This window comes from Sinocyclocheilus rhinocerous, unplaced genomic scaffold, assembly GCF_001515625.1.
Source record: "Sinocyclocheilus rhinocerous isolate Xijiao unplaced genomic scaffold, SAMN03320098_v1.1 scaffold1694, whole genome shotgun sequence".
NCBI lineage: Eukaryota > Metazoa > Chordata > Actinopteri > Cypriniformes > Cyprinidae > Sinocyclocheilus > Sinocyclocheilus rhinocerous.
In genome coordinates, this window is record NW_015626863.1 from 1362062 (window position 1) to 1374683 (window position 12622).

Sequence of the window (12622 nt, forward strand, 5' to 3'; positions counted from 1 at the left end):
AATGTTAAAGGGATACTCCACCCCAAAATGAAAATTTTGTCATTAATTACTTAGCCCTCCTCCTTGTCTCTCCGCATCACCATAGCGCCATTTTGGAGAATAACCACTGAACACAAGCAGTGTACGCTATTCTGTGTCAGCCACGCTGCACGGATGCGCTGTTTTCGTTCAAATCAAAGAGTAAATACACGCAGAAAACCTATCCTTGTGTCGCGTATCCTTGTGTCCTTGTGTGTGTATACGCTGCTTTTAACCATTTTAACATTAGTGTAATCATTTTAACTTGAGTTTAGGAACTGATTTTGTTCATGGCCCCAAATATTGCAAGCTGTAGCGATATGCATATTGCGATATGTACATTTGCGATATTTCGATAATTTCGATATATTGCACAGCCCTATCAGGTCGTAGATAGTCCTTGAGATTGCCAACATCTCAACTGCTGGAGAAGCAGTGTCCAGATTTTGTGGAAATGAAACTTAATATGTTTTGAAAGTGATTGCATTCATCTGGAATGAACCTTATGTTTTCCTTTCACAGGAACTTTTCCCATCAGTCCTTGCTTATTATGGTATGCTGAGAGTTTTTAGCCATGCGTGTGGAGCTGAGTTTAGTGTGTGTGGCGTTAATGTGCGTTTTCAAACAGACGAACTCCTGTTTAATAATCAGCGAGGTCAACTGCGACAATCCCAAACTGGACACTCAGGAATTTGTGGAGCTGTACTATGAAGGTACGAATCCTACTTCTCTTGATGGATACACACTTGTGTTCTACAACGGCAAAGTAGACTCCGCCTACCGGGTCATCGATCTGAGTGGACACCACACGGATCAGCAAGGTTTTTTCATAGTTGGCTCTTCCGAACTGACTCCCCGTCCCGCCATCTCTCTTCCATCCAACTCTGTTCAGAACGGGCCCGACGCCATCGCGCTCTATGGCCCCAACTGGGTGCCGGTTGGCGAAGGGGGACTTGTTTCAGGAGTGGGGTTGCTGGACGCCGTTGTGTACACTTCACGTAGGTCCGTAGATGGCGCCGACGGCCTTGCGTCCGTTCTGACTCCCGGCTCGGTCCCGTACGTGGAGGATGAGGCGGCTCTGGAGGGGGACGAGTCCATTCAACGCTGCTGGCAGTCGGAAAACCTGTGGACGTTCTACACCGGCCCGCCAACCCCTGCGTGGGTCAATCACTGCCCGCCACCGACCCCTGCAGGGGTTTGGATCAATGAAGTCGACCTCAGTGGGCCGGACCGGCGTGGAACTCAGTGTTGGCATGGCAACCGGATCATATTCTTTGGTGCTTTATGATGTTACTACGGATCTGATTAGCACGAGTGTGGAGTTCATCGCAAAAGAGCCTGGAATATTCGCCGTACCTGTGAATACTGCGAGTTTGTCAGGTAGTGTTGATTGGATACTTGTGGATAAACTCATTAAAGCAGGCAATTCCAAAAAATTTTATTATTTATTTAGTATAGTATTTGTTAATATTTTGAATTAGCTTTTATATTTATATTTTCAGTTTTCATTTTAATTTTCTAATTAAGTTTAATTTATTTAATTTAGCTTCAATTCTGTATTAGTTTTAGTAGTTTAATTACTTAAACTTTTATTTCAATTAGTTGCAAAAGACATTTCTATATTTCATTTAAGTTTTTAAGGTAATATTATATATATTCATCTAAAATGTATATTCATCTAAAATGTATACAATTTATATTTATTTCAATTAATGACTTTATTTTTTATAGTTTTAGTTTAAATTAACAATAACAACACTGTTCCAAAATGTTGTTGAGTAAAATCTTATTAATGTCCAGGTCACATATCACTTCCAAATCAAAAGAAAAAAATAGTGCAGCATTTGCGTTGTATAAAGGCCCGGCATCAGACTTCCCTAAGGACGGCCCCCTCAGCCACGAACAGCCAATCGATGCCTTTGTTTATGGTGACTCCGCCCACATGCCCAGTGACAACCTCACAGAGACACTCATACCGGGGAGGAAAGCCTTCATCCTCACAGACAGGTGATCAACACGTGCCATACAATGCAGAATGCTTTATTGTGGCCTTTGTGTATTATAGTATGTGCTGTAATAATCCATGTTTGTATGCTGCAGTTTTCTCACAGCAGGTCTTCATGCCAGTCGCTGTGGTGTTGCCGAATGGACGAGAGATCCGGGACTGCTTGTAGCAAGGCCCCGGAGTCCCGGAAAACCCAATGACTGCATTTGGTTTCAGTCCTGCCCGCTTAACATGAGTAGGTTTTCGATTCATGTAGCAGAACTTACTTTCTCTACTAAGTTACAGTGATAATTCATGCCTAAATGAAAATTGTGTCATCGTTTGGTCATTCTCATGTTGTTCCAAACCTGTATGAGTTTCCTGCAGCTGTTGAACACAAAAGAAGATGTTGTAAAGAATGTCGGTAACCAAACAGTTGACGGTACCCATTGACTTCCATAATATTTTTTTCCAATATATGGAAGTCAATGGCTACCATCGAGTGTTTGGTTACCAACATTCTTCAAACAGGTTTGAAACAACTTGAGGGTGAGTAAATAATGACAGAAATTTCATTTTTGGGTGAACTATCCCTTTAAGGACATATTTTAGATGGCCTTTCATGTTTTTAATTTCATCTGGCTTGTCGTTTCAGCCTCTTTCACAAAGTCAGGACGGATCCAGCCCCCGATTCATAGCGATGTTGATTTCCTGCTTAACGAGATCAACACTGACTCACCAGGAGGAGCTGAGGACGAGGAGTTTATAGAGTTGTGGCATCCGTCTGGCTTCCGTATGTCGCTGGATTTCATCTGGCTGGTGATGATCAATGGACATACTGGAATGGTGTACTATGAGCTGGAGCTGAATGGATATTACACAGATGATGACGGATACTTCCTGGTGAGCTGATGCGTACTTGGACACTTGTGGCACAAATGAGTCATACGATTGAATTCCGATTAGAAGTATGTGTCAGCTGTAAAAGAAAAAGCAGTTAGCACTTTATGTACACTAGCGTTTAAAAGTTTGGGGTTGGGATGATTTTTGAATGTTTTTGAAAGAAGTCTTTTATGCTCACCAGGGTTGTATTTATTTAATTAAAAATACAGTAAAAACAGTGATATTATAAAATATTATTACAATTTCAAATATCGGTTTTCTATTTGAATATATTTTAAAATGTAATTTATTCCTGTGATGCAAAGCTGAATTTTCAGCATCATTACTCCAGTCTTCAGTGTCACATGATCCTTCAGAAATCATTCTAATATGCTGATCCGCTGCTAAGAAACATTTGTTATTATTTTCAATGTGGCTACATGATTCTTTAATAAATAGAAAGTTTAAAAAACAGCACTTATTTGAAACAGATATCTTTTGTAACATCTTTTGAATTTAATGCATCATTGCTGAATCAAAGTTTTAATTTCTTTTTTTTTTTTAATCTTACTGGCCACAACTGAAAGGTTGAAGTAAAAAACATAACGTTACAACTGTTAATCTTTCTGAATCGGTTCTTCCAGATTGGCAGTTCAAAGGTCGGCCCTGACATTAGAATCCCATCGAACACTATTCAGAATGGACCGGACGCCATAGTGTTATATCGCAGCAAGTCTCCGCCCTCTAAAGAGGGTCCGAATACTCCCAGAAACGGTTTGCTGGATGCGGTGGTTTACCGTACTCGTGGGTCTGATAAAACGGTTTCAGAGCTAACGGAAGCGCTGACACCAGGACAGCTCCCGCTGCTGGAGGACATCAACGCGTTACCCGCTGACGAGACCCTCAGTCGATGTGAAACCGAGAGACTCAACCTCAATGCTTTCAGGGTGAGATCTAGTGTTTCCGTTCATGGGAGCTTCATACAGAATTCTCATTGAAGCATACTTGATCTCATTGTGCCACTGCTTGCACAATTTTAACTTCAAGTGTAAAATGTTTAGGGGAGTTCATAATTCCTTTGAGGTCTATTTCTATTTTATTTTATTTTTAGTTTAGTAGAATTCATGAATTCATAATTCCTCTGTGGTCTGTTGCAGTTTTTATTTATTTATTTATTTGTGTGTAATTTTATTTTATATTATTTTATTTTAATAGGATTAATGAATTCATAATTCCTCTGAGGTCTGTTGCATTTATTTTATTTTATTTATATATATTTTTTTTTATAATGCCTACTGTTTTATTAAAAATAATTTATATTATTTTTTTAAAACTGTATACAGTATACGTTTTTCTAGCATTATTGCAGCAATTAAAATGAATTTTATTCATTTTTAAAATTGTTATTAAAATTTAAAATGAACTTTTATTAAATAAAGAAGAAACAAAAATTACAGTCCTTTACAGAGGGATTGTAAACATATTGTCAAAGTCAAGAGCAAAACAATTGCCAGGAAAAAAATTAATAATAGGAAAAATTTATAATAATAATAATAATAATAATCCATTTGAGAAAAAATAATTTTGGCAGTCTAATCTTATAATTTTTTTTTTTATTCCAGTTGAGAAGTGTAATTACTGTATGTAATAATCAAGTTAAAGATGTTAAAAATCAGCAGTAACAGAGGTTGAGCAAATTGCATTGTGTACATTCTCCACCCATTGTGCGCTGGTTACAAACCACACATTTTGACAAAGGTAGTGGGTCGTCTTTGTAATTAATGCATGCGTAACATTAACTTCCTGTGCAGATTACACGTACTGCAAAAATAGTACATGACATTCCAAACATGGCAAGTAGCCAGTCACAGGGTTTATTTTGCAATCCTACTTTCTTAGGATTTAATGTCCATCAAATGTTACATTAACCCTCCATGTGTCCACAGGTCACTTCTCCCACACCAAGGAAGCAGAATAACTGTCCCCCAAAACCCACTATACCCTCGCCTCCTGAGGGTCTCGTCATCAATGAATGGGGCAAGACGTCCGGGGTAAACCAGTCTCAGGAGAGTTTATTTGTGGAGCTGACTGGCCCGCCGTCGACTCCATTGAATGGACTTGTTTTGGTGTTTTTTGGGGAAGACGCTACAGAATTGAACGTCCCGATCGCTGGCAGCACAGGAAGTGACGGGCTTTATCTGGTCGCCAACGATTCTCGTGCAGGTGCGTGTGTTTGATCTGGAAATGTCTTCTGTGTGAGGCACAGCTTGATTTGTTCGAATAGAAATAGACTGATGTGTCTTGATATACAGCCAGAGATCATCTTTGGTCACTGAAACATTTTTTTCCCATTCTTTTTGACTTTCTGAAAATTCTTCAGTAAAGACCAACCAGCTTTGAGATGAATCACAGTATTACACAGTTTGATTTGAAGCAGAATGAAAAGCAGAGAAAACATGAAAAAAGTACCAGGCTGCGTACTTTAAATCTTTTATTAGTGAATAAACTACTTATCACATGAAATATTATTAAAGACATATGAAATTATGTTGGTCATTGGTTTTAAGTATAAATTTCAATGTATTAGTAAATATTCAATTATATACAAAAAAGTAGTTTGGGAGTGTAATAGTGTTTCTTTGTCTTTAGTATTGTTGATACTCTATCAAAGTTTACATTTTATTATTATTTCATTTCATTTTTTTAATCATTTATTTTTTGATTATTTTAATTGTTTTATTTTTTTATTTCATTTTTTTTTTTTAATATTTGATTTTTATTTTTGTTTAGATTTTTATTTTTTCATTATTTTTTATTTTATTATTTGTTGAGTGTTTGATTTTTTTTTAGTATTTTAATTACTTTTTGTATTTGATAAATTGTTTATTTATTTTTAATTAATGTCTTGTTGTTTACTGCTCAAAATGTGACTAATAAACATGATTTTTAAAATGAAATTGACGCATAAATTGCCAACCTCAAATAAAATATAATAAATATATGTAACATTTCTCTATGAATTGGATTATTACTTCGGACTGTTGTTCTCTTAGGCAATCAGTGATTTCAATTAAATAGCAGAGAAATTCTAAGAAGTAAAATGAATTTGTTTGCTCATTCATCTTTGTGTTTGTGCAGATCAGGGTTTGCCAGCACTTGGTCATTTGGGTGCAGTGCTTTTGTGTTTTGAGCCGTCAGGATCAGGATTTTGTGGGAGCGACTCGCGTCATTTGGACTGGCTAGTTTTTTCCGATGACCCAAAGTTACAGAGACTTCTCCAGCACAACATGACGCGCTTCGTATACACACTCTTCAGGTTCGTTTGGGAGCTTTTTGAATGTGAATCCAGTGTGTTGTTGCTGGTGTCAGCAGTTTTGTACACCGTGCACATAACTGGCTGTGTTTTTATGCGATTAGTGGGGATTCTTTATCTCGATGTGCATCAGACGGGCCTGTTCTCTGGATCGCATCCCAGCCGACTCCACGCCTGCCGAACCGCTGCCCGAGTCCCGCCTTCTCCAGCTCCGCGGATCTGTGCCTGCAGCCAGAAAATAATAACTGGCAGAGCGGATCAGGAAGTAAGTGTTTTTTAAAGGGATTGTTCTCACTCTCATGTCCAAGTGTGGTTTGCTGCAGTTTTTTCCATGTAACACAAATTATTTTGGAAAATCCTTGCACAGTGGAAAATAACACAGTTCTACATGTTGGGGAAAAAATTATGCTGGTTTCCAAACAAGGACTAATATTACCTAATTTGATGATGCTGATTTCAAAAATATAAATGAAAACTTTCCATCATGTACAATTTTTTTTCACAAAATAAGAATGAAGATTATTCAAATTTCTCTCTCTCTCTCTCTCTATATATATATATATATAATTGGAGAAATCATCATTGACCAACACACACACACACACACACACATATATATATATATATATATATACAAAAATATATATATATATTAGTGTTGTCAAAATTAACGCTTTATGCAATTAATTTTTTTTATTTGATATACTGTGCTCGTAGCACGTGCTCTTCAATTGCACACACAAAAACGGCGGCGCGCACTGAATATAATTTCATATTAAAGCGCAAAAGAAACTACGAGCATGCAATGTTGTAGTTATGTTGTTAAGTCATGAAGTTACCAAAAAGGCGATTAAAGCTGCACTTAAACTGTGCATGTAAGTATTTGTTATATATGAGTCAGATTTCAGAACATGTCTCTGAAATGCAGTGGTTTTCAAAACTGTCGTGGAGCAGCAGCACTGTCTCCCTCATCTGACACACTCGATTCAACTCCTCAGCTCATTAGTGGGTCAGAAAAGGTAAAGAGTTGTGAGAAAATAGGATGCGTGTCAGATCCACGTCATGTTCAGCAGCAGCAGCTCTTAAAGCAGACAAATGCAGTCAAAAGTTTCAGTTTTAATTACAAGATTACATATTCAAAATGTGTCATTTGACTTACAATATGCAAAAAATATGTTCAAATACTCCATTTAAAGTCAAAGTGCTAAGCTTTTTTCACAGAATCTGTAGTTTTCTGTCACTTTTTGGATGTAGCAAAGCGCCTACAGATCTTGGTTGTGTTTACATTTTCTTCTGTCACTGGCCATAATTCTATCCTTGAAATCAGGATTAGTCATATAATAATGTCTTCAGAATCATTCATACATGTGAAAATTATGCATGCATATTAGTAAGTGTACTTATTAATACCTAAATGACACATTAGTACCTTTTAAAAGGTTACCGCCCCAGTGACTGCTTTTGTACCATTTTTTCTGCATGTGTAGAGCACATAACTCCACATATTACTGGCAGATCAATCTAGAAAATATTCCTTTGTTAAAATGGTTAAATACTAAAAATATTCAATTCCTGTGAAAAACCCAGAATACATTACACACAGTTTTAAAACATGACAGTGTTGAACGCAAATTATCACATGCAATCTTTGTGAGAAAGGTTGAAGTAGATTCTAGTAGCATCTAGTTTGTGATGCTCTCTTGTGTTGAATGGCTATAGTCAATGGTTAAATATTTGGAAAAAAACAAAACAATTTCCTAGAGACAGCAGTAGTATTGGTATCAGTGATACTCGTAGTTTTAAAACATGACAGTGTTGAACGCAAATTATCACATGCAATCTTTGTGGGAAAGGTTGAAGTAGATTCTAGTAGCATCTAGTTTGTGATGCTCTCTTGTGCCAGTTCAGTTTTTGCATAACAGTTCATGAAGAACAATTCTGTTTATGGAAAACCCATGATACATGCACAAACATGAGGAACACACCCGGAGAATTAAATCTGCTGGAATGACAGATGACTCATGATAGAGGTTAGATGTTTGGTTTGGATGACTTTCGGTTGTCACACTTTTTACTGGGTGTGAGATGACGGTTCCCACAGTCCTGAAAGACCTGGAAACGTTTCAAATGTTGATTTTTATGCCATCAGAGTAATCAAAAAAATCGTATAATGTCATGAAAGAATCACGTATAAGTGGAAATATATGCTTAAATTCAAAGGTTTTGGGTCAGTATGATTTTTTTTTTTTTTTAAGAAATTATTATTTTTCAGCAAGGATGCATTAAATTAATCAAAAGTGACAGTAAAGACGTTTATAATGTTACAAAAGATTTCCATTTCAAATAAATGCTGTTCTTTTGAACTTTCTGTTCATCAAAGAATCCAGAAAAAAAATGTAGCATGGTTTCCACAAAAATATGAAGCAGTACAACAGTTTACAACACTGATAATAATCTGAAATGTTTCTTGAGCAGCAAATCAGCATGTTAGAATGATTTCTGAAGGATCATGTGACACTGAAGACTGGAGTAATGATGCTGAAAATTCAGCTGCGCATCACAGGAATAAATTACATCTTAAAACATATTCAAATAGAATATAGTTATTTGAAAATGTAATAATATTTCACAATATTACTATTTTTTACTGCAGTTTTGATCAAATAAATGCAGCCTTGGTGAGTACAAGAAACTTAAAAAATTTAAAATGGAATGTTTTACAGTATTTTTTGCAGCCTTGAGCATAAGAGACTTCAAAAACATAAAAAAGTCTTTCCAAACTGTATATATTTTTCAGCTATGCTCAATTTTTAGTATTTCACTCTCTGTAAAAAAAAATCTTCATCTCATTCTGTAAAAGTCATGGAGAAATTGTGTAAAATAACTGGTCAGACCCGTCTGAAAACCCAGACGTTTTGAGTTGATATAAACCTTTTCATTTCAGAAAGATCAAGAAACATTCAAATATATTCAGTTTCTCATTTTTTTCATCCCTGTCTTTTGCATATAAGCTCACAGTTATGAAGTCGTATAACCTGCTTTAAAATGATAACATATTCTGCCTTTTTCTCTTTTGAAAGGGCGCTTGATATGTAAGATGTATCCAAAATTAAAGTCAACAATAAAAGTCATTCATCTCTGAAGTATTTCTCTCCCTCAGATTGCACCCAGGAGGAATTTGCTGGTTTATTAGAGCAGTTGTGTAACTGCGGGATCTCAAGCTTACATGTTAAAGGTAAGACACCTTAAAACGCACATTAATGGTGATAAAATGAAATTGTCTGGTAATGACAGTTTTTTCTTGTCTTTTCCCCGTGTGAGGTGTGAAAGTGTCCTGCGAGGCGGGTCGGTTGTACTCGCAGGGGTCTGTTCTTGCTGTTTCTGACCAACAGAGGGAGCGAATCACTGAGATACTGAACCACAACAAGCTCTCGTGTTCAGCTGAACAGGGGCGACAGGTGCATGGAGGTACAGTACACACACATACACACACATGTTAATGTTATGCTATGCTCTTATGGAAGTTCAGGGTATATTTTGGTCTGAAAGAAGTAACCGTGTGTTTGTATGTGCAGCGGGGTCATCGGTCGCGCTTGTGGTCGCAGCGCTCCTGCTGTTTGCACTGGGTGCTGCACTGTTTGTCTATTTGTACAAAAAAAGGTGAGGACAGACCAGTTTGTGTGTGTGTCATGAAACTCTCTGTGGTGATTCCTCTAGGTTAGGGCTGTCAGTTGATTCATTAAAAATGTGTGCCAATTAATAAATAATTTAATAGCAAGATACAGTTTTACTTTTAAGTATTAAATGATTTCATTTCATTTAATAAATTGAATCAATGTACTATTTTTATTTTGAAAATAAAAATAGTACATTGAATTTCTAAATATTAAGTCATTTTTATTTAGGTCAATGAATACATTTAATTAACATCAGTATGAAGTTTAAAAATAGTTCAGCTTATTTTATTTTTTAAATATTAATTAATTTTCATTTATGCCAAATAATAAATTGAATTAATATCAAGCTACAGTAAAAAAAAAATAATTTTTTCTATATTATTTTTAAATATTAAAATGTATGCAATTTGATGAATTGACATCAATATACTGTTAATATTGTTCAACTTAAAAAAAAGTTATATAATTTTTATTCATCCCACTTAATAAATTGAATTAACATCAAAATATTAAAAATATGATTTAATTGTATTTATGCCAATTAATACATAATAATATCAGTATAGTTTACAAAATAGTTTTTTTTTATTTTAAAATATTAAATAAATGTTATTCATGCCAGTTAATTAATTGAATTAAAGGCAGGGTATGTGATTTTTCAAAAACACTTCAATATACTGTTTAAAAGTAGTTAAATGTTTTTTTAAAATATAAACTAATCTTTATGAATTAAATGAACTGACCATTCTCCTCTTAACACAAAATACTTGAAAAATTGCACATTTGAGAATTTTTTACACTTTTAAGAAAGAGTACCGCTGTAGTTTTTATACGATTAATGCAGTAAATCCACAGCATTCTTTTGAGTACTTTGGAGTAAATACTGTGCTACCATGAATATGGTCATCACTCTGTACCATGGTATATATATCGAAGAATCATCTCATATGGCATGGTATTACACTGTTCTAAGAGTAATTTATAATGCATTTACAGTCTTTGTTTTGGGATCAGCCCATTTGTATGATGAACGTGTCCTTGTGCATCTTTAGCATTTGAAAAAAAAAAAAAACATATTATACTAAAACATGTTTCAACTCATTATGTGTACATGATCTTTTGGCAGGCGTCCTGCTGACTACCTCTCCATGCAGCTGAGCGAACAGGCCGAGACGCCACTGGAACTCTAGTGTGTTTGTATGAGCGTGCATGTGAGTGTGGGTGAATTTTGGTTGTTTGTTTATTATAAAGCTGAATGTGTTTTTACAGTTTTATCAAAATCTCTTTAATTATGCAATGTTGATAATCCGGAGATTTTATTAAGACATTCAGGATGTTTCATTTCTTTAGTGTGAATCAAATTTTCCAAAAATCATTCTTTTATTGAATTCAAAGTGTATTTTTGTTTCGTAATGTGACTTTGAAGTACATACTCATCAGTTAGCAGTAAAGACTGTAAAAAAAAAAAAGTAGAAATCAGCAAACATTAAATATGTGACACTTACCATAGTAAGCACACGCGTGATGCAAACACATCATTATGTCACTCGAGGTACAAATTGTTGTTGACTTTAATAATTTCAAATTATAATTTTCAAAAATAAAGATTCATTCCACAATAAAGTTCAAGAGATTTTAAACCTTAGCATAGCAACACAGAACAGAATCTTTCCTCCTTCATGATTCTTTCTGCAGGTGTTGTGTTTCTTTTATGTGTTTACAGATTTTCTTTTATGCATCTGCACAGTATTATCAGTTGTTCTCAGGGTCGTCAGATCAGTGTTTGTGTGCAGTAAAGAGCTTCTGACCACAGACGCATTTCTGTGTAGAACTAGTGTGCCATTACGGTAAGACAGAGCAAAACACATTACTTAAAGTTCACTGTTCGCGCAATTCATTTCCATTCTCAGTTGTTAATTGATCTTAACGGCCTGTTAATTAGATATTAGAGTGTTCTGTCACTTAATTGTCATTCTAGGATTGCTCATGACTCTGAATTTTAAGGACCAGTCAGACAGTCTGCTTGGCTTTTTAAAGACGTAGAGCAGAAAATCCCCACACAGGAAATAAAGGGTCGAGAAGACAAGGTATAATGTTGATGACTATTTTTGTCAGAGTAGAAGTGTAGAATTGCAGTGTGTTCCATTATGTTCATTTTGAAGGGTATTTTATTTTATTTTAATTTTATTTTTTTATTTTTTTGCATTTTGCGATTTTGCAAAACTAAAATACAATTTGGCAATTTTGCATTCTCAATGGTTCCTTATAGGGTTTTAATGTAATTGATTATTGATTTAGTCTTTCATCATTGATTTTGATGATCTTATGTACATTTGGCAGAGGAAATTTTCTAAAATAATACAATCACAATAAATGTTTCTTTTTGTTAATATTGAATATATGCGTGTGTTTATTTAATTGTATTTATTTATTTATAATATATGCATTACCATTTAAACGTTTGGGTTTATATGATTTTTTTAAAGGGGTCATATGATGCGATTTCAAGTTTTCCTTTCTCTTTGGAGTGTTACAAGCTCTTGGTGCATAAAGAAGATCTGTAAAGTTGCAAAGACTAAAGTCTCAAATCCAAAGAGATATTCTTTATAAAAGTTAAGAGTCAGCCACGCCTACCTAAAACGGCTCGTTCTAACACGCCCCCACACTGTAAACCCGAACAGTACTACTAACTTATAAAGATTAAGAACACTGCAATTAAAGTCTGTTAAATCGTTGATGCAACTTATA

The 12622-nt window shown here is 35.2% G+C and overlaps 1 pseudogene; it reads left to right on the forward strand.

Moving 5' to 3' along the window:
- Positions 1–12242, forward strand: part of LOC107717751 (uncharacterized) — a 15686-nt pseudogene extending 3444 nt beyond the window's left edge.
- Positions 12243–12622: the final 380 nt, after the last annotated feature.